Genomic DNA, 18,666 nt, shown 5'->3' with positions numbered 1-18,666 from the left:
TTTTTCTATCTTGGAATCGCAGCTGCAAGACACGCAGGAACTCTTACAGGAAGAGAGGTGTCAAAGGCTGAGTTTTAGCACAAAGCTCAAACAAATGGAAGATGAGAAAAATGGCTTCCTGGAACAATTAAAAGAGGAGGCGGAAGCAAAGAAAAACCTATCAGAGCAAGTCGCAACATTGCAAGCTCAGATAGCGGATATGAAAAAACGCATGGAAGAAAGCGTTGGTTCATTACAGTGTGTTGAAGATGTGAAAAAGAAGTTTGTTCAGATGCTTGGTGAAGAGAAGACTGTGTCTGCAAAATATGCAGAAGAACGCGCACGTGCAGAAACGGAGGTGCGTGATAACGAGAGCAAAGCCCTGTTCTTGGCTCGCTCTTTGGAGGAAGTTCTAGAGTGTAAGGCTGAACTAGAAAGTGTTAACAAACAGCTGCGTACAGAAATGGAAGAATTGGTCAGCTCCAAGGATGATGTTGTGAAAAGCGTTCAGGAGCTAGAAAAGTCTAAGCGAGCCTTAGAACAACAAGTAGAAGAGATGAAGATTCCGTTGCAGGAACTGGAAGAGGAATTCCAGGCAACAGAGGATCTGTCCCAAAGAGGGGATAGTGTGCCTGATGCAGTTTTTAAAAGGATCAGTGTTTTGGGGTCTGTCCTGAGTGAGCCTCAGAAATGTGACGACATGTGGCTTGAATCACCCCTTTGGAATAAACCGTTCCTTCAAAAACTTCAAGCATTGGAAAATGTATCATTAGAACTTCAGCAAACAAAGGAGCTGAGTAAGAAATGTGATGATTTCTCAGTTCAGGCTGAAAACCTAGTGGAGAAAACTAAGGCTGTTGGTGAAAACGTGAAGCAAATGAATAAGTGCCTTTCAGGGAGTGTTTCCAAAATGGAACTGGTGAAAGACGGGTGGCAGAAGTTTGATCGTGATCTTGAGATGCATTCCATGTGGAATTCAGATAGAGAAAAAGAACTAGGTGACCTTGAGCGGTCAAATAGTTCAGCAGAAAGTGCATTGAAGAAACCTGTAAAAGAATGTGTTGCAGTTCCATGCTTCTTCACTGATGCAGAGAGGAGGTCTATAATGGATACCACCCAGATCGCTGGGTTCAACTGTGTTGTTGCCTTTGACCCCTATGTTGGTGGAAGGAAAGTTGATGATGTTCTGGTTGGCTACTTCTGTGAAGAGTTTGGCAAGAAATATAAACTGAATATCAAATCAAGTAGTAGGCCTTTACTGCGACTCGCTCAGGAGGGCGAAAAGTTTAAGAAGTTGATGAGTGCAAATGCTTCAGATCTGCCTATGAATATGAAATGTTTGAATGATATTGATATCTCTGGGAAAAGGAACAGGGGTCACTTTGAAGAAATGTGTGACAGCCTGTTGTCTCAATTGGAAAATCCTCTGCACAGCATCTTAGAGCAAGCAAAGCTCAAGAAGGAAGATCATTCCCTTTTACAACAAAAAGTCAATGATTGTGTACAGCTGTATGGAGAGGCAACTCAAGTCACAGAGGGATGTCAAGAGTCCCTACTTGGAACAAAGCTTAGTGAAGCAAAGGTTCTCAAAGTTTTGTGGAAAACATTTATGGATTGCAGAGAGAGGCGTCTTAAGAATGTTGAAGACATTAAGACTAGCCCAATTGAGTTGCCTATGGATCACGGTCCTCCATGGTGGATTGGACAGACGGTTATGAGGGACAAGCTGTCTGACATTTATGAGAAAGCTGTCAATGAAGATGACAGAAACGAGAAGGAGCGAAATGATGCCAAAAATGCAGTTGAAGAATGTGTATATGAGATGAGAGACAAACTGTGTGGCATTTATGAGAAATCCGTCAATGAAGATGACAAAACAGTTTCATCCGGAAGCTTGAGGATAATAGGAGGCTTATCAGTGAGTCAGCAGTGCTTGACACATGCGTGCCTGGAAATCTGTGTCCCAACCCTAGGGTTGAAACAAGAGGGGGGGGTATGTAACAGGAAGTCAGCTAAATCTGGGAATGTAGTCACAGGAAGGAGATACATTTCTACCTGATTTAGAAAGTCCATTAATTAATTTAGGGTGTTGGCTACAGAGCTAGCCAGCAGGAAGTTGAAAGGCCTTCACCTGTTCAGAATGAGGGAGTTAAGGCTCTATAATTTGTTCAGAGAAATTCCTATTGTTTGCTGCCTCCAGAAGCTGCCTCCTGTCGCCGTGTAGGCTGGGAGAGGAGGACAGACATACGTGTACCTCCCGAAGCTGGTGGGCATGGGAGAAGGACTGCTGCCGCCTGTCGCCGTGTAGGCTGGGAGAGGGGGACAGTCGGATGTGTGCCTCCCGACAAGCTGGTGAGCATGGGAGAAGACCCCCTACAGCGATGTGAAGCTAAGGAGGGTAACCACGAGTGAAGACGTCTCAAAGGTGAGAAGACAAAGTGTTCCATGTGAAGAGTGTTAAATGAACTATGTTCAATGTGAAGAATCTGAAGAGTAAAGGATCCTGTTATAAATGAACATGTGCTGTGTGAAAGAAAACAAAGGGACATGTTCAATGGACAATGTTTGTGCTGTGTGAAAAGCAAACAAATGGACATTTGAGTGTCTGCTGTAGGATCAGCAGTGTCGGCCCAACAGTAGGTTGGAAAGACTTCTTAGGTAGGTTCCAGCTGTGAGAAGGTAGCCGCCCACAGAGGCAAGGATTTATTTTGTGTTTTATTTTATTTTGGATGTTTTGCTGCATACAGCCTGGTGAAGAAAACACCATTTAATAAACCACACTGTTTGTTTGCAAGCACTTGTCGGCTATCTCTCTGTGAAAACGCACCCCCAAAGGGGTCATCCACGCCTACCACCGAGCTAATCCCTTACAGTATATACATATTTAATTTTTAGCTTTATGGTGCGCTAGTCATTTTTTAGCACATCTATCATGGAGGACGTAAAAATACTTGTAATAATACTTGTAATGTATACTGTTTGTTTTAAAATATTTGTAGATTAATAAGCCCCAGTATGAAATTCATTGTATTACCTAAATGTATTGTGCGGACTCTCCAGAAGTGCTGGCTGTGTAGCTGGTCCTGCAGAGTATTGCGCCGCCCCTTGTGTTGATTTTAATGCTAATTGATCGTAGACTGCCGTATTTAAACCTGGCACCAGGTGGCAGTCACTTACGCTTGAGGAAGGAGCCGAGTGCGCATGCTCCGAAACGCGTTGCGTCATTTCCGGGAGCCTGCGTTCCATTTGCGGCTTCCGGTGTAACCAAGTCTTTGACCAGCTTCCTGTGACGTCACCTCCGGACCGGTGGACGGCCGGATCGTGCGCTGGAGACGCTGCGATACGGATTGCAGCTTACCTATGTGTAAGTCATTATGTATTTTGTGCAATAAATTGTTTGGCTATTTACAGTGGCGCCTGTTCTTTTCTTTCTACCTGTGCCAGCGGATTCTTCAGAGTTTTCCCGCCAGTGCTGCCTCGTACCCTGTCATTCAGGACAGTCTCCTAACAAGAATCTGGAGCATCCCCTGCGCCCCCCTTACAGCGGTGGACTCCCTTCCCTCTTGCCTGGTCAGAAGCGCCCAACAACCACTTTTCCTGAACATATACCACCTGGTCAGTAACCTATATCCAAATTCCTGCATTCTGGAGGATATAGATGATTTATTTGCAAAATATAAAATAAAATCTCTCTGTTCCACAGAGATTGTTATGTTTAGATCTCTTTCCCATGTGTCTATGTATGGTGAAATATAAGATTCCGAGGGCGTAGTCAATTCTGCATAGATTCTAAACAGGCCCCGCCTAATAATTTGACCCGATGCACATAGTTACTCAAAGGCAGTGGGCATATTCACTGTCACTAGATTGAATGACAGTGACAAAAGGTAGTGTTGTATTTGAATTGCTTGCCATGGCGGAAGAGGTGGTGAGAGCATTAGCTGGATATCCATTGTGGATTTCCATCCTCCCAAATCAATTAAATTCTTGAATTCTGAACTTATTCACTGATATAAATTGACAAAAATTTAGGGTCATTAAGCCCTGGGTTTCCAATCACTGGTGACATATTAGACAGTGATGAGGTGTTTATCATCTTTGATTTATTCGAGTGAGCAATTTTATAGGTGGTACCCACAATAGGGTGCACTTTTAATTGATTCAGACATTTATTCCTCAACCAAGGTAGGGCCATAAGGGGGATAGACGTAATAGATTGTTCAATGGGTATCCAACTCTTTACTCTTGTATGATTATGCCAGTCTAGAATTCTAGATAAATGTGAAGCTTGGTAGTATCGAACTGGATCTGGGAATCCTATGCCCCCGTATCTTTTAGGCATAGTAAGCGTATCTGCTATAATCATAGGTGGGCAATCCGCCCATAAAAATTGAATAAACTCACTTTTAATTTGCTTTAAAAAGTTAGTTGGAACTGTCACCGGTAGAGTTGGAAAAAGATACAGCAGCGTGGGTAGTACATTCATTTTTAAAAAACTATTTTTCCCAAACCACGTATGTGTCAAGCTCCTCCATCGCCTAAGGTTACTTTTAATCTTAGTGAGCATATGTGGAAAGTTATACTGAAATGTGTTTGTTACAGAGCATGTGAGAGATATTCCCAAATAATTTAGTCCCTCCGTTACCCATTTAAATGAGAAACTAGATTCCTCTACAGCGCGTCTCCCTTCTGGAATTGTTATATTCATTGCCTCTGATTTAGCATAATTAATCTTATAATAAGATAAATGTAAATAACGGTCTAGTTCTTTCAGTAAGTATGGTATTGATATTTCTGGATTGGTAATAAAAAAGAGTAAATCGTCTGCAAATGCAGCTACTTTATGGGATATCTCCCTAACCTGTATCCCTGTTATATCTGAATTGGCCCTAATATGTCTTAGCAAGGGCACTAACGTTAAAGCGGAGTTCCGGCCACAAATTTTTTTTTTTCAATAAAAATACCCCGGGACAGTCAGGGCTAGTACATTCCACAATGGATAGCCTCTGTAATGTCCTGAGTCGCACTTACCTTTTAGAAGAAATACTTACCTTGAAAATTTCTTCTCCAGCGCTTCCATCTCGGATGTGGGCAGCTGAAGCCGGCGCATCCTCTTCTGCGTCCTCTTCCATGTCCTCTTCTCCCAGAATGCGCCTGCATCGGCCCCGCTCGTCACTTCCGGTGCGGGCGCATCATCCCTCCACAGCTTCTGGGCATGCCCAGAAGCTGTTTAGCAGGGAATGAGGCGCCGCACCGGAAGTGACGAGCGGGGCCGCCGGTGCAGGTGCATTGATTCCTGGGAGTGATGACGTTTAGCTCCCAGGAATCAATGCAAAGAGGAAGTGACGGCGCTGGCCGCGGCCAAAGAGGGAGGAAGTGGAAGAAAGGTGAGTATATTTTTCTTCAATAACAAGATAAGTAAACAAACAAAAATCGTAACTATCCATTTCTTTTTCAGGTGACCAATAGCAAGCGGATGGCCCAAAATCGATTATGTTGATTTTGTGGCCGGAACTCCGCTTTAATATAAAAAGTAGCTCTGAGAGATGAAAGCCCTGGCGGGTGTTGTTTACCAATGTGATACCAGTGGATAGCGCTCTATTAACTTTAACTGCAGCCGTTGGGTGGTCATATAGAGCTTCTATCCATTTCATTGCATTTGTCTCGATCTCTGTATATTGAAGGGTACTCCTCATGAATCCCCAACTCACCCTATCAAATGCCTTCTCAGCACCTGTGGAAAGAAGCATTGTTGGTATTTTAGTAGACTCACACAGGTGAATAATGTTCAGAGATCTAATAGTATTATCCCTTGCCTCTCTGCCAGGCACAAAGCTTGATTGGTCTATGTGGATAATTCTTTCTAAATAGGGGAGGAGTTTTATAGCCATTATCTTTTTTAAACAATTTTAGATCTATATTTAGTAGAGAGATTGGCCTGTAGCTGGAGCAAAGTGAAGGGTCTTTGTCTGGTTTCAACAAAACATTTATATGCGCATGAGACATATCCTTCTGAATAGGATTGCCCTGTAATATTGAGTTGAAAGCCGATAAAAATTTAGGGGCCAGAGTCTGATTAAATGTTTTATTATAAAACAGTGGGAACCCATTGGGTTCTGAAACCTTTCCAACTGGCATACTCTTTAGGACCCTATTAAAGTCTTCTTCTGATAAAGGTTTGTTAAGTACTATTTTTTCTTCGCAGGAGAGTTTTGTGAGAGAGGAGTCTATAAGATATGTATTTATTAAATCTACTTTCTGGACAGACATCATAAGGGACAATTTCTATGGAAGATTGTATAGAACTGAGTAAAAATCTTTAAAACAGTTCGCTATATCTGCCGATTTGGTGATTTTTTGTGATTCTCTATAGCTGTACTATAGTCTGAATGGGGGCCTATGTGGACAGAGTATGGCTAGAGTGGGCCAGGAGTCTACCTGCTTTATTACCAAATTCGTAGTACAGGCGCTTACTATATAGCATCATTGTTTTGGCTCTAGATAGCAAGAGGGAGTTCATCTGCTCCCGTAAATTAGCTAGCTCTGCTGTTAATTGCATCGCTTGTGTTTTTTTTTATGTTGGATTTCAAAAAAATGTATGCGCAATATTAGTGAATTCAATTTTTCCTGATATTCCCTTCGTCTAGAGCCAAGTTTGATCAAGAATCCCCTAATGTAGCATTTATGGGCCTCCCATATTGATAGTGGTCTAACCTCCTGTGTATCATTTAATTCAAAAAAAGTTGAGAGCTCAGCTTGGAGTTGAGTCTTTAACACTTCTTCCTGTAAGATTCTTTTACTGAGGCGGCGCCGTCTATTCTGGGAAGATTGTGTGACGATAGGTAAAGATAAAGTAATAGGAGCATGATCCGATGTGATCATTGGTTCTATGGTACTCTTTACCACATGTTCTATTAGTGCTTGGGAAATAAAAAAAGTCAATCCTGGAATAGGATTGATGAACCGAAGAATAAAAGGTATAATCTCACGCATTATGATGTTGAAGGCGCCATATATCCATCAACTGGGCCTCATGTAGGCATTGTTTTATGCTGCAAACACACATCCTGTTTGCAAACCCAGTCCATTTCAGTAAGCAAAAGGGAAGGGTGTCATTTTCTGCTGCTAAATGCACCACACAGTAGCGGAACTATCAGGGTCGCAGCGGTCGCGCTTGCGACTGGGCCCTGGAGTTCCGCTACCTGAGGGGGGGCCCGCCAGCCCCCATTCTCTTACCGCGGCCGCGGCGTGAGGGGGCCCGTCCGTCCGCCTGACTGTTGATGTTCGCTAGTGGCTGAGACTGAGAGACAATCGTTGTGCGGAGGGGGGGTAGAGGTGTCTACAGCGGCCAGTTTTCTTTGTAAAGCTGCAATCTGCTGCTGTGCTGCCTGCACCGCCCTCAGCCCTGCCAATCCTCCAATCAGAGCTAAAGTAGTGAGGCAGCAAGGGTGGACACTGGACAGTCACTGAAAGAAAGTCAGCTGACCAGCTGACACCAATAGAGTGCAGGGGGAGGAGTTCTCCCCTCTGCGAGTGCGAAGAGACCACATGCTGCTGTGCCTGCTAGAAGAAGTGTGCTTTTTTGATGCCTTCATGATTTCTTGCACCGGGGCCCTGAGAAATCTAGTTATGCCTCTGGCACCACAGCTATAAGCAGTTAAACACAATGTGCATTTAGCTGCAGATAGCTGCTATCAGCTCTTTCCTTTGTTTCCTAAATGCAGCTAAACTGTATGCAACTAAACATTACTAATCATTATGTATGAATTACATGATTACTTTGCATTGTGTGAGTCCAGCTAGTAAAGCCTTTTAATTGCAGCCAAACTGTGAAATTTAGATACCCGTGTAGGCTACAATAAGGCCGGGTAGTAGGCATCCAAGAGGGAAGGAGTGGGACACAGAGGTTCGAAATTTTAGGCAGGTGTACAGTATTGTCAAGAATGTTCCAAATAAACTGTACCAGAATCTATGTAGAGTCTAAGTAGAGGTTTGAACTGGGCAGAAACATTTACAAATGGGTATGCAGTACTTGTGGAGAGTGATGAAAGAGTACTAACAGCACTTGACACAGGAGGCGGCTGGAAGGCAGAATGCAACAAGACACTAGAAGTAGAAAGATTCCACACTACAATGATAATTAACAGTCACTATACTGTCCATCCTCCTCTGGAACCTTTCCCTACGCTAGACACACTCTTCCTAACCACATGCAAAATGTGAGCTAACTGCAGTGGGCCAATGCTTTTAAAAAGCACTGCCCTCACTAAAGATGGCCATGGAGGTCATCTGGGGCAGCAGCATCCAATTGGACAGCTGCTCACGTATGAAGGCCTAAGTGCCACCTGTGTGGGTAGGTCAACCTACACCTGCTACACCTGTGCAAATGTAATCTTACAAGGGTATTTTTGCTGTCTGAGTCCTGCTGAGGAGATTCCCCCTCACATTTTGTCCTAGAAGCCCATCAGGAAAAGAAAATAAATCTCCATCTTAGAAAGCTGTCTCCAAAGCAGATGTCCCCATTGGATGATTAACCCTCACCACTTGTTCTGTTGACAACTCTCAAATTTTAGATTTCTCCTCACTTTCTGTTTTGGTGACAGTAATCACCAGGGCAATTTTAGAGAAGGGCAGATGTACGTAGAAACTTGACTTTAGGGTCAGCTGCAGCCACTGACCAGTGTATTCTGATAGCTGTGGGTCCTGCTGCCAGAATACAATGTCCTGGTGGGGGGATTCCTCCATTCGCTTTGTTTGCGTGGATGGAGGAATCTACAGTTTTTGGCTACCTTAGGTTCCAGTAAAATTGAGTAAATATTTTACCCCATTGTGGGAACTACTGTTTTTCATTTTGGGGATTAAAATGATTGTTTTTCAATTTATGCATGCCAGTTTATCATATATAGTAAACAATCATATACTGTAGTCTGCAAGTATGTGTTAAGAGTTACAAAAAAGGGGAATTGAATGATTTTATTGAGATCCATTTGTTATTTCTCAATTTTCATATATTTTTCCTTCCGCCAGGAGTAATTTTATTAACTTAGTCATTAAACATGTCACATGACATAATAAATTACTGAAGTGTGTTTTGGGTTTATCCCATTTGCTCTCCTGAAGAGACACCGCTGTGCACTACTGGCTGCATTTGTTAAAACAACATTGCCATGGCCCATTCAGTTTGTGGAAGTGACTTTGCTATGCTCTGTGGGCACATTTGCTAAAAGGACATCCCCGCGCTCCTTTCAGTTTGATAAAGTGATATTGGTACGGTCCATTGGGCTCAAAATAAAAATGGTGATGTCAGACAGAGAAAAGTTTAATGCTGCTACTTGTGTTTACTGAAACTGCTGTGCAAATAATTGTAAGGAATGTCTTCAATGGTTTCAAAGTAGAAACCAAGCTGGCTCTTTTTTTAAGTATCAATTTTCAGAGAATTATTCCTTGGGGCAAAGAAAGTTATTTTCATCTAATGTGTGGATTTAACATTTGTGAATTTCATATGCTAAAAAAGACATACTTAATAAGGAATATTCAGTATGAATTTGACTAATACCATAATTCAAGCTTGACAGTTCACTTTCAAAAACCTAACTTGGTTTTAGTTCTGTGGTCTGAGCAAGTGTTATACAGAACAGTAGGGATGGGTGAACGGAATTTGGGTTGAACATTGGCTGTTCGCCCGTTGGCCGAACACCCAAATTATCTGGGCATTCGACCGTTTGTTTAGTCTGTTGAATGACCACAATGCCACAGTGCCACCGCACAATGCATTGGAATTCCTGATTGGCTGAAGCAATGATAGCTTTGCCAAACCAGGGCACATTGCGCTGTCATGATGACTCTTTCAATAGCGGCCATTTGCAGTGTGATATTGGCGTGGAGAGAGATAGAACAGGGCTCTGTTCAGTGCTACTAGAGAGTTAGTGTGCTATAGTGTGCTATTGTGATTCTATTGTCAGTATAGAGTATCAGTTTAGTGTGAATGTAGTGATAGTTCAATGTAAGTGTAGTTGCAACAATTCGTTTTTACTTTAGTGTCACTTTAGTGTGAATCTAGTGATCATTCAGTCAGTGAGTGTAGTGACCAGACCATTCATTTTTACATTAGTGTCAGTTTATTTTGTCAGGGCAGGTTTGCTGCAGTATAGTTCAGTGCGTTACTGCACGATTAACGCAGTATATTTCTGTGCATTACTGCACGTTTAATGCAGTATATTTCATTGAGTTATGTGCCATTTAATGGAGTATATTTCACTGCATTCGTGCACGTTTAGCGCAGTATATTTCAGTGTGATACTGAACATTTAACGCAGTATATTTCAGTGCATTACAGCACATTTAATGAATTATATTTCTGTGTGTTATTGTACGTTTAATGCAGTATAATTCAGTGTGTTACTGCATGTTTAAAATAGTATATTTCAGTGTATTACTGCATGTTTATTGCAGTATATTTCAGTGCGTCACTGCACGTTTAAGGCAGTATATTTCTGTGCTTTATGTGCCATTTAACGCAGTACATTTTTAGTGCGTGGTGCACGTTTAACATAATATATTTCAGTGCGTTACATGCCGCTTTACATAGTATATTTCAGTACGTTAGTGCATGTTTAACGTAGCATATTTCAGTGCATTACTGCATGTTTAAGGCAGTTTATTTATGTGCGTTACTGCAGGTTTAATGCAGTATATTTCCATGCCTTACTGCAATGTTTAACACAGTATATTTCTGTGCGTTACTGCACATTTATTGCAGGATATTTCAGTGCATTACATGCTGTTTAACGCAGTATATTTCAGTGCATTACTGTATGTTTAACGCAGAATATTTCTGTGGGTTATTGCATGTTTAACGCAGTATATTTCAGTGCATTACTGCACGTTTAATGCAGTATATTTCTGTGCGTTACATGCCATTTAACACAGTATATTTCAGGGCATTACGTGCTATTTAACGCAGTATATTTCTGTGCCTTACTGCATGTTTAATACATTTTATTTCTGTGCATTACTGCACATTTAATGCAGTATATTTCAGTGCATTACGTCCCCTTTAATGCAGTATATCTCAGTGCATTACTGCACAATTAAACGCAGTGTATTTCTGTGTGTTATTGCATATTTAACACAGTACGTTTCAATGCATTACTTCATGTTTAATGCAGTATACTTCTGTGTGTTACCGCTTGTTTAACACAGTATATTTCAGTGCATTACGTTTAATGCAGTAAAATTTAGTGTGTTTGTGCACATTTAACACAGTATATTTTAGTGCATTACTGCATGTATAACGTAGTATATTTCGGTGCATTACTGCACGTTTAATGCAGTATATTTTTGTGTGCTACTACGCATTTATTGCAGTATATTTCAGTTTGTTTGTGCCCATTTAACACAGTATATTTCAGTGCGTTACTGTATGTATAACGCAGTATATTTTGGTGCATTACTGCACATTTAACGCAGTAAAATTTTGTGTGTTTGTGCACATATAACACAGTATATTTTAGTGCATTACTGCACGTTTAAAACAGTATATTTCTGTGCGCTACTGCACATTTGTTGCAGTATATTTTAGTGTGTTGGTGCACATTTAAGGCAGTATCTTTCAGGGCGTTACTGCACATTTAACACAGTATATATCTGTGTGTTACTACAGGTTTAACGCTGTATATTTCAGTGTGTTGGTGTACGTTTACTGCAGTATATTTCTGTGCATTACTGCACATTTACCGCAGTATTTTCAGTGCGTTACATGCCATTTAACGCAGCAGATTTCAGTGCGTTACTGCACGTTTAACGCAGTATATTGTAGTCAGTACTTAAGTGCACCAAACACCACTTTCCATTAATTAAAGTGCATTTTCGTACACATTTCCCCAGCTTTATTACATTTTGTTAATAAGCAAACCCCCCCCCCCCCCCCATCATGTCTGGGAAGCCAAGAAGGAGATGCAGACGTTCCCATGGCACTGTGAGGGGGCCAGCAGTGTATGTGTCCACATAAAAGGTGGACATGGTCAGTCCTCAGGCAGGGCATCATTTCCTCTGTTTAGGGATGTTGCCCGTGCTATCCAGCCACAACATGCAGCATCCTCATCCTCAGTCACCCAAGCAGAGACAAGTGCACAGTCAACTGCAGCTGCCAGAGTGGCTTATTCTGCCTCCTTGTCTACAGCTATTCCTGCCATAGCCCCAGCATCAGGCATGGAGGAGTCAGCTGAGTAATTTGAACACAGCTTCAACCACTTACTTCTTGACAATGCACAGCCATTACTGGATTCAGATGTGGGTTCTAAGGTTGAAGAAGGTAGGAACATGAGCCTACAGAGAGGGGAGAACACTGGTACACAAATTGGCAATCATGTTTCCCCCAGCTGCAGCATATTGCCAACTTGTCTCCAGTGATAAGGATGGAGGAGAAGATGATAATGAGGTCACTGACGCAACTTGGGTGCCGGATAGAGCAGAGGAGGAAAGTGAGGGTAAGGCACAACCTCAATGAGACAGCCATCATGGAAGAGCAAAGAGCAGCCACCCAATTCCATAACATTGTGGAGCTGTTATCTCCCAGCCCACTTCCCACAGCTCTGCTGTCTGGGCCTTTTTTAACACATTTGCAGCCGATCACGCTGTTGCAATTTGCAAACTTTGACTCAAACGCATCAAGCGTGGCAAAAACACCAGCCATTTGGGTACCACATGTTTGATAAGGCATTTAACTTCCCACCACTCCTTCCATTAGCAAGAGCACCTGAAAGCCACACAAAAGGGACACAATTCTGTTCCTCCTCCTTACTCACCTCAGTCTACCCTGGCTATACCTCATGACCTCTCAGTAGCCTCCACTGTCAGGGATGATGGCTATAGCACAGGGTGTCCCAGGTCCTTGCAGCACATCTGCCAGTAGCACACCACTAGCTGTAGACTACAGCCTGCAAATTTCTCTCCCCCCATCTGCTGCAGCGAAAAACAAATTACAGTCACTGCCACCAACATGCCCAGCGTCTAAATGCCATCTTGTCAAAGCTGCTGGCTTTAAAACTCCAGCCTTTCTGTCTGGTGGATTCTGCCCAATGGCAGGTTCCCAGTCACTATTTCTCTTCATGTAAGGCCATTCCAGCTCTGTACAATCACTTTGAAGGCAATGTTGTGGCATTGTTGGGCAAGGAAGTCAGCCACAAATTCTACAATACTGCTGACACATGGTCAAGCAAGCATGGTCAGGGACATGTGCTTGCAACTTGGAAGGATGCAGGACAGGGCTCAGTGCTGCAGCTTGCTGTGCTGCCACGTCTCCATACAGCTAGTGCCGATGATGCGGGATTTGTTAGCCCCACCCCTTCCTCGGCTGAATTGTCCTATGAACCACAAGTACACCCTCAGCGTTCAAGGGGCTAGTCAACGAGTCAGGCTAAAAGGTTCCATGCAGTGCTTCAGCTGGTGTGTCCAGGGGGCAGGAACCACACTGGAGCAGAGATTCTTGCAGCTCTGCTGGGTAGGCCCAGAGGTGGTTCACGCCATGCCAGCTGGAGCCAGGAATGGTGGTATGCAATAAAGGCACAAACCTCCTGTCCACCCTTGGACAGGGAAAGTTGACACTCGTGCCAGCAACCACACAGGCAGCAGAGGGCCGTCAATGAGTACCTGTGTGAGTATTGCACAACGACAGGATCGGGCTGGCTCAGATTTTTTTCCCCACGCCAATGGCTGCTGATAAAGGATGCATGCACTGTACTGTCATCATTTGAGGAGGCGACAAGAATGGTGAGCCGTGACAATGCATGCATCAGTGACACAGTCCCTGTTGTGTTCCTACTGAGGTAGACTCTGCGTGACATTATGGACAGGGCACTCGAGGCAGAGCAGCGGGAGGAAGAGGAGAACTTCCTTTCCTCTCAAGGCCTGTTTTATGCAGACACCATTCTTGCCACACTACAATATACACAAGAGGAGAGGGAGAAGTAGGAGGAGGTTTCTGACAGTTTTGGAGGCATTGAAGCAGAGGAAGACATACATCAAACCTGAAGAGATGGTTTTCCGTCCCCAGAACCCTTGGGAATAGTACATGGCTTGGGAGGAGGCAGTTCCAGATACTGTAATCCTCGATGACCCAGAGAAGTCTGCTTCTCATGCCTCCACAAACTTGTAGGGCATAAGCTCAGTCAAGCTTCAAAGCATGCAAAAGCACTCGAGAGTATGTGGCATCAAGGAGAAGGATCACTATTGGTTGGCAACCCTTCTTGACCACCGTTACAAGGGGAAAGTCTCAGAACTCATCCTGTCCACAAAGAGGGAGCAGAAGATAAAACACCTTACAGAGGAGTTTATCTAACGCTGTTCCCAACTCTGGTAGGTTACAGTGTCATGGAAAACGTAGTTTTGAGGCTTCTGTTGATCAAGAGGGGAGTGGTGTGGAGAAGGGGCTGCCTAAGAGATGCATTTCACAATTTTGTTAATCCTCGGTGCCCATGGCTGTCAGGTTCAACATCCAATCAGCAGCATCTGCATCATATGGTTGACAATTATCTAGGGGCGAAAACAGAGATTGAGAGTTTTCCAGTTGACGATCCACTGGGATACTGGGTCATGGGAATCGACCACTGGCCAGAACTTGCCCAGTATGCAATTGGGCTGCTGGACTGCCCTGCAGCCAAACTGCTTTCTGAGTGGGCATTCAGTGCTACTGGAGGTTTTGTTACTGATAATAGAGGGCGTCTGTCCACAGACTTCGTGGACCGGCTGACATTTATTAAAATTAATCAGTCCTGGATTACCAGCAGCTATGAAGCCCCTGATGCCCACGTTGCTGATTAAGTGTTTTTGGATGTGGAATCTCTGCAAGACTTCTAGGCTGCCTAGTGTTGTGGGTGTTGCTTTCATCTGGAAGACATCTTTTGGTGTAGGTTTCTTGGGCACAATTAAAACCCAAAGATGAATTTTTCTGCACCTGTTTGACAGGTGAATATCATTTACATTTTTGACAGCAAGGTTAATTCTGGTTTTTATTAAAAGTACCTCTATTGGGTAACGGTGGAAAGTCACCACAAACACCTAAAAACATATTTTCCCTGCACCTGCTTGAAAGGTGCATATCATTTTTTGACAGCAAGGCAATTCTTGCTTTCATCAAGAGTGCCTCTATAAGGTTACAGTGTGAAGGCACCTCCAACACTCAAAGACCAATTTTTACACACCTGTTAGTTCCATCAAAAATCTGCAGAAGAGACCGCAGAATTTATCCAAAAAATCTCTAATCTTGTTCCTAGTGCAGTACATTGTGGCCTCATCATTCAGACTGGCTCTCCAAGCTGTTGTTTATAAAACAAAGAAAGCTTGCAGGGAAAATTTCATTTTTTTGGCTTCATAAATGCAATTATTGCTGCAGCAACTTCTATACACAGTACAGATGTGCTACTTTACATGCAGACTAAGGGGACCCCCCATGCACATTACTGAAAGGAATTTTTTATTTGTATTGTTATCTCTCATTTTTATGCTTTCACTTTAAGCATCAGTAAATCACTGCTCATTTCAAACTTTTTTTTCATTGATACATGTCCCACAGGGCAGTACCCAGACCCCCATAACTATTGTATGCCCAATTACTTTCATATAAGCCTTCAAAATGGGCACTTTTGATTTTTCCAGTTCAAGTCCCAAAGACTTCAAAGGGGTTTGTTATTTGGTTACGAACTTTTGCGATGTTCGAAAGTTCTGGAGCGAACCGGACAGGGGATCGTTCGGCCCATCCCTATCAAACAGCATACGATGGCCCCCTCACTATGTGCCCATGATTCATAATTGTTTAATGTCCCAGAAATCTGATTGTTGTCACAGCAAGGATTACTGTATGTAATGCTTTACAGGAATGAGTAACTGTATTTTGTTTGCTTGTCATTGCATAATGGAAGTCAGCAGAGTTTCCCCTCATTCACTAAGCTAAGGCCTCGTTAAGGCAGCCGCTGGCACAAGACAGTGTACATTTGGGGCCACCTACCAGCATTTGCACAACTATGAAATTTTGACATGTGGATGTGTCTTTGCAGCTGCTGCCTCTGCAACCACTTCCATAGACTAGAGGTGGATATGGATGCCAAAACAAGGCCTCCTTCACACAGTACAGGTGTCAACACCCATATGAAAAATTACAGTTTCCTTGCAAAGTGAACAGCTAATTTGCCTTGGGTAAATCAACCCCAACGTGTCAGTTTTCTCCTTACCAGATTAAAGTTCACAAGTGCATAACTCCAGACATAAAAAGATTTATAATTTTCCAAACAATGTGGAAACTTAAGTTCACGAAAAAAAACAAAATGTAATATATAATGTAAAAGCAAGGATTCCTAGGTGCTTTAAAAATATAAGTGGTTTAACTTGGGTATGTGCTGTATAGTTGCTTCAAGATTTAAGCAAATCTACAGTCTGGGCTTCCCATAATACAAATTACGGCACACTAAGTCAACTTTCAGAAAGCCTCCTCTATTCTTCTTAATTATTTAAATGTATACTGTAATGAGAGGATCATGAAGGCTGCCATTGTTGAACTTTCCATTTAGAATGCTAGTTCCTTGGCTGTTATGTTGGTGCTTTGGCTTCGGTGCTTTCTAAATCACTGATTTGGAGCAAGTACAGAACAAAGAAAATCTGAAACTTTTGACATTGAAAGCATGCTTGTTCTGGGTCTAAATTTTAAAAGTACTTAAATCAGACACAGGATACCTGCAATGACAGCCCCTATAAGTCCCTCATGACGTAGCCACTTCACGTATTGCAGGAGAGGCTTCCTGACAAAAGAGTCAGTTAACAGTCTACAACGTACCCTGGCACATGCATAAGGAATCTTGAGCTACCTTTCCCAACCTTTTTACAATGGAGGAACCCTTGAATTAAAGTTGATTTCCAGCTTTTAGTGAAGTTTAGATAGTTTTTTTGTTGGTCCAAACAAACAATTACCTTCACTAACCCATACAGTGGTTGGGAGCGCTGTATAAATTACATGTAGCCTCAACTATATACAGTATACAGTGCTGCGGCTTTTCCAGCAGGAGAACAGGAGTTTCCCTTACTATTTTCAGAACAAAATAAAATTGGGCTGACAGTTGCTAAGCCATTCACAATGAGCTTTGTATTCCATGAATTAATACAAAACTTCGTCTGATTGGCTGAGGCGGAAAAGTGGGTGGATGATGTCACAATCTCTGACTCTGAAGTTTTATATTCATTCATAGAATACAAAGCTCCCTGTGATTGTCTGAGCAGCATTCAGCTGTAAGGTACCTGTTGAAAGCTTTAGTCCAGAGTGGAGCTTTGGCTGGGGGTTGAGGTATTAGCATAGTCAGGCAGGGGTGTCAAGATAAGAATATATACTGAGAGCATATCGTTTTATAGTCAAGAGTTCCCTTTTAATACTAAAGAATATATTTCTACTAATGTTTGAGAATTCTAGTTTGTATTCTTCTGTGGTAAAATATATGGCCACATATTACTGTGTCTCAGCTGTTCCCAGATGATATGAAATGTTCTGACAAAAATATGATAAGATGCCCGGAAAGAGATGTTTATGTAAAAAGCTCCTTTTTGCGTAAGATGTTATTCCCCTTACATATTCGATCTTTTTTAATTGACAGACTAACCTTTTACTCGACGCCATTGTGGGGTCAAGATGACTGTATGTGTAATTAGGATAGACCGCAAGGAAAGTATTATGGTCAGCAAAGACTGTATTGTGAAATCTTGTGTAATCTGTAACTTGGGTTTGTGCCCACCATAGAATGACATGCTAAATTTGCCTATAAAAACTCTGTAACCAAATGTAATCTGTGTCACATATCTGTTGGAAGATGTGGACCCGCTATATGGTGTTATACTCTAAGTAAATATATAGAGACGAATGCAAACCTGATTGGCGTAGATGTCCTTTATTTCAAGGCTCAACATAACATTGGTGACCCCCAATCGTGTCTTCTTGACTGCATCTCCACCAAAAGGGAACGACGGCAGCAAAGAGGCCTCAGGTGAGAAACATTTTATTTCTCATATTGATACTGTCCTTTCTGTACGGTGGTGAGGTGCCAGGTGGGGATTGCAGCTACAGAAAGTAACACGTTTCCTTTGAATTTATTTTGCATTCTGTCTGTGTGAGATTACTGAGACTATTATATGGTACCAGATATAAATTGTGCATGCAGATATAACTTTATGTAAGCTTTTAGAGGTTTTAGAAGTACTTCTCCTTTTTCTTCTTACCCTCAAAAATGACAATATATATAGTCATGTATTAAGGGATGTATATAAGCAGGTACCACTATTTACTGAAGTGTGTAAGTTGTTGAATGACAAGGGGGGTGGTATTAGGGCAAGACTGCCTTAAGCCACAAGTGCCTGTGACCTGCTGAGTGTTCTTTGGATTAGGGAGTCAGAAAAAGAGTAAGAGACTAGCCTATTTCCACAGAAAAGAGACGTCTTTCTGAGCATAGAACAAGTGAGATATCTCAATGAATGTACTGGGCTGCTGGTACACAGCCGTAACGATAAGAAGTAGGGGTTCTTAGTCCTGGAACTCCAAATATTGTCATTTCTGGAAGGAGTAACAAGAAAATTAACAAATTATGGGAAACGTATTTGGTAAGAATGTTTTGCCCATCATGAATGACTTAGGGCTCACAAAAACTAGAGCTATTA

This window comes from Pelophylax lessonae (genome assembly GCF_965119305.1).
Source record: "Pelophylax lessonae genome assembly, chromosome: 6".
NCBI lineage: Eukaryota > Metazoa > Chordata > Amphibia > Anura > Ranidae > Pelophylax > Pelophylax lessonae.
The sequence above is the reverse complement of the archived record's forward strand: the minus strand, read 5'-3'. Positions refer to the sequence as shown.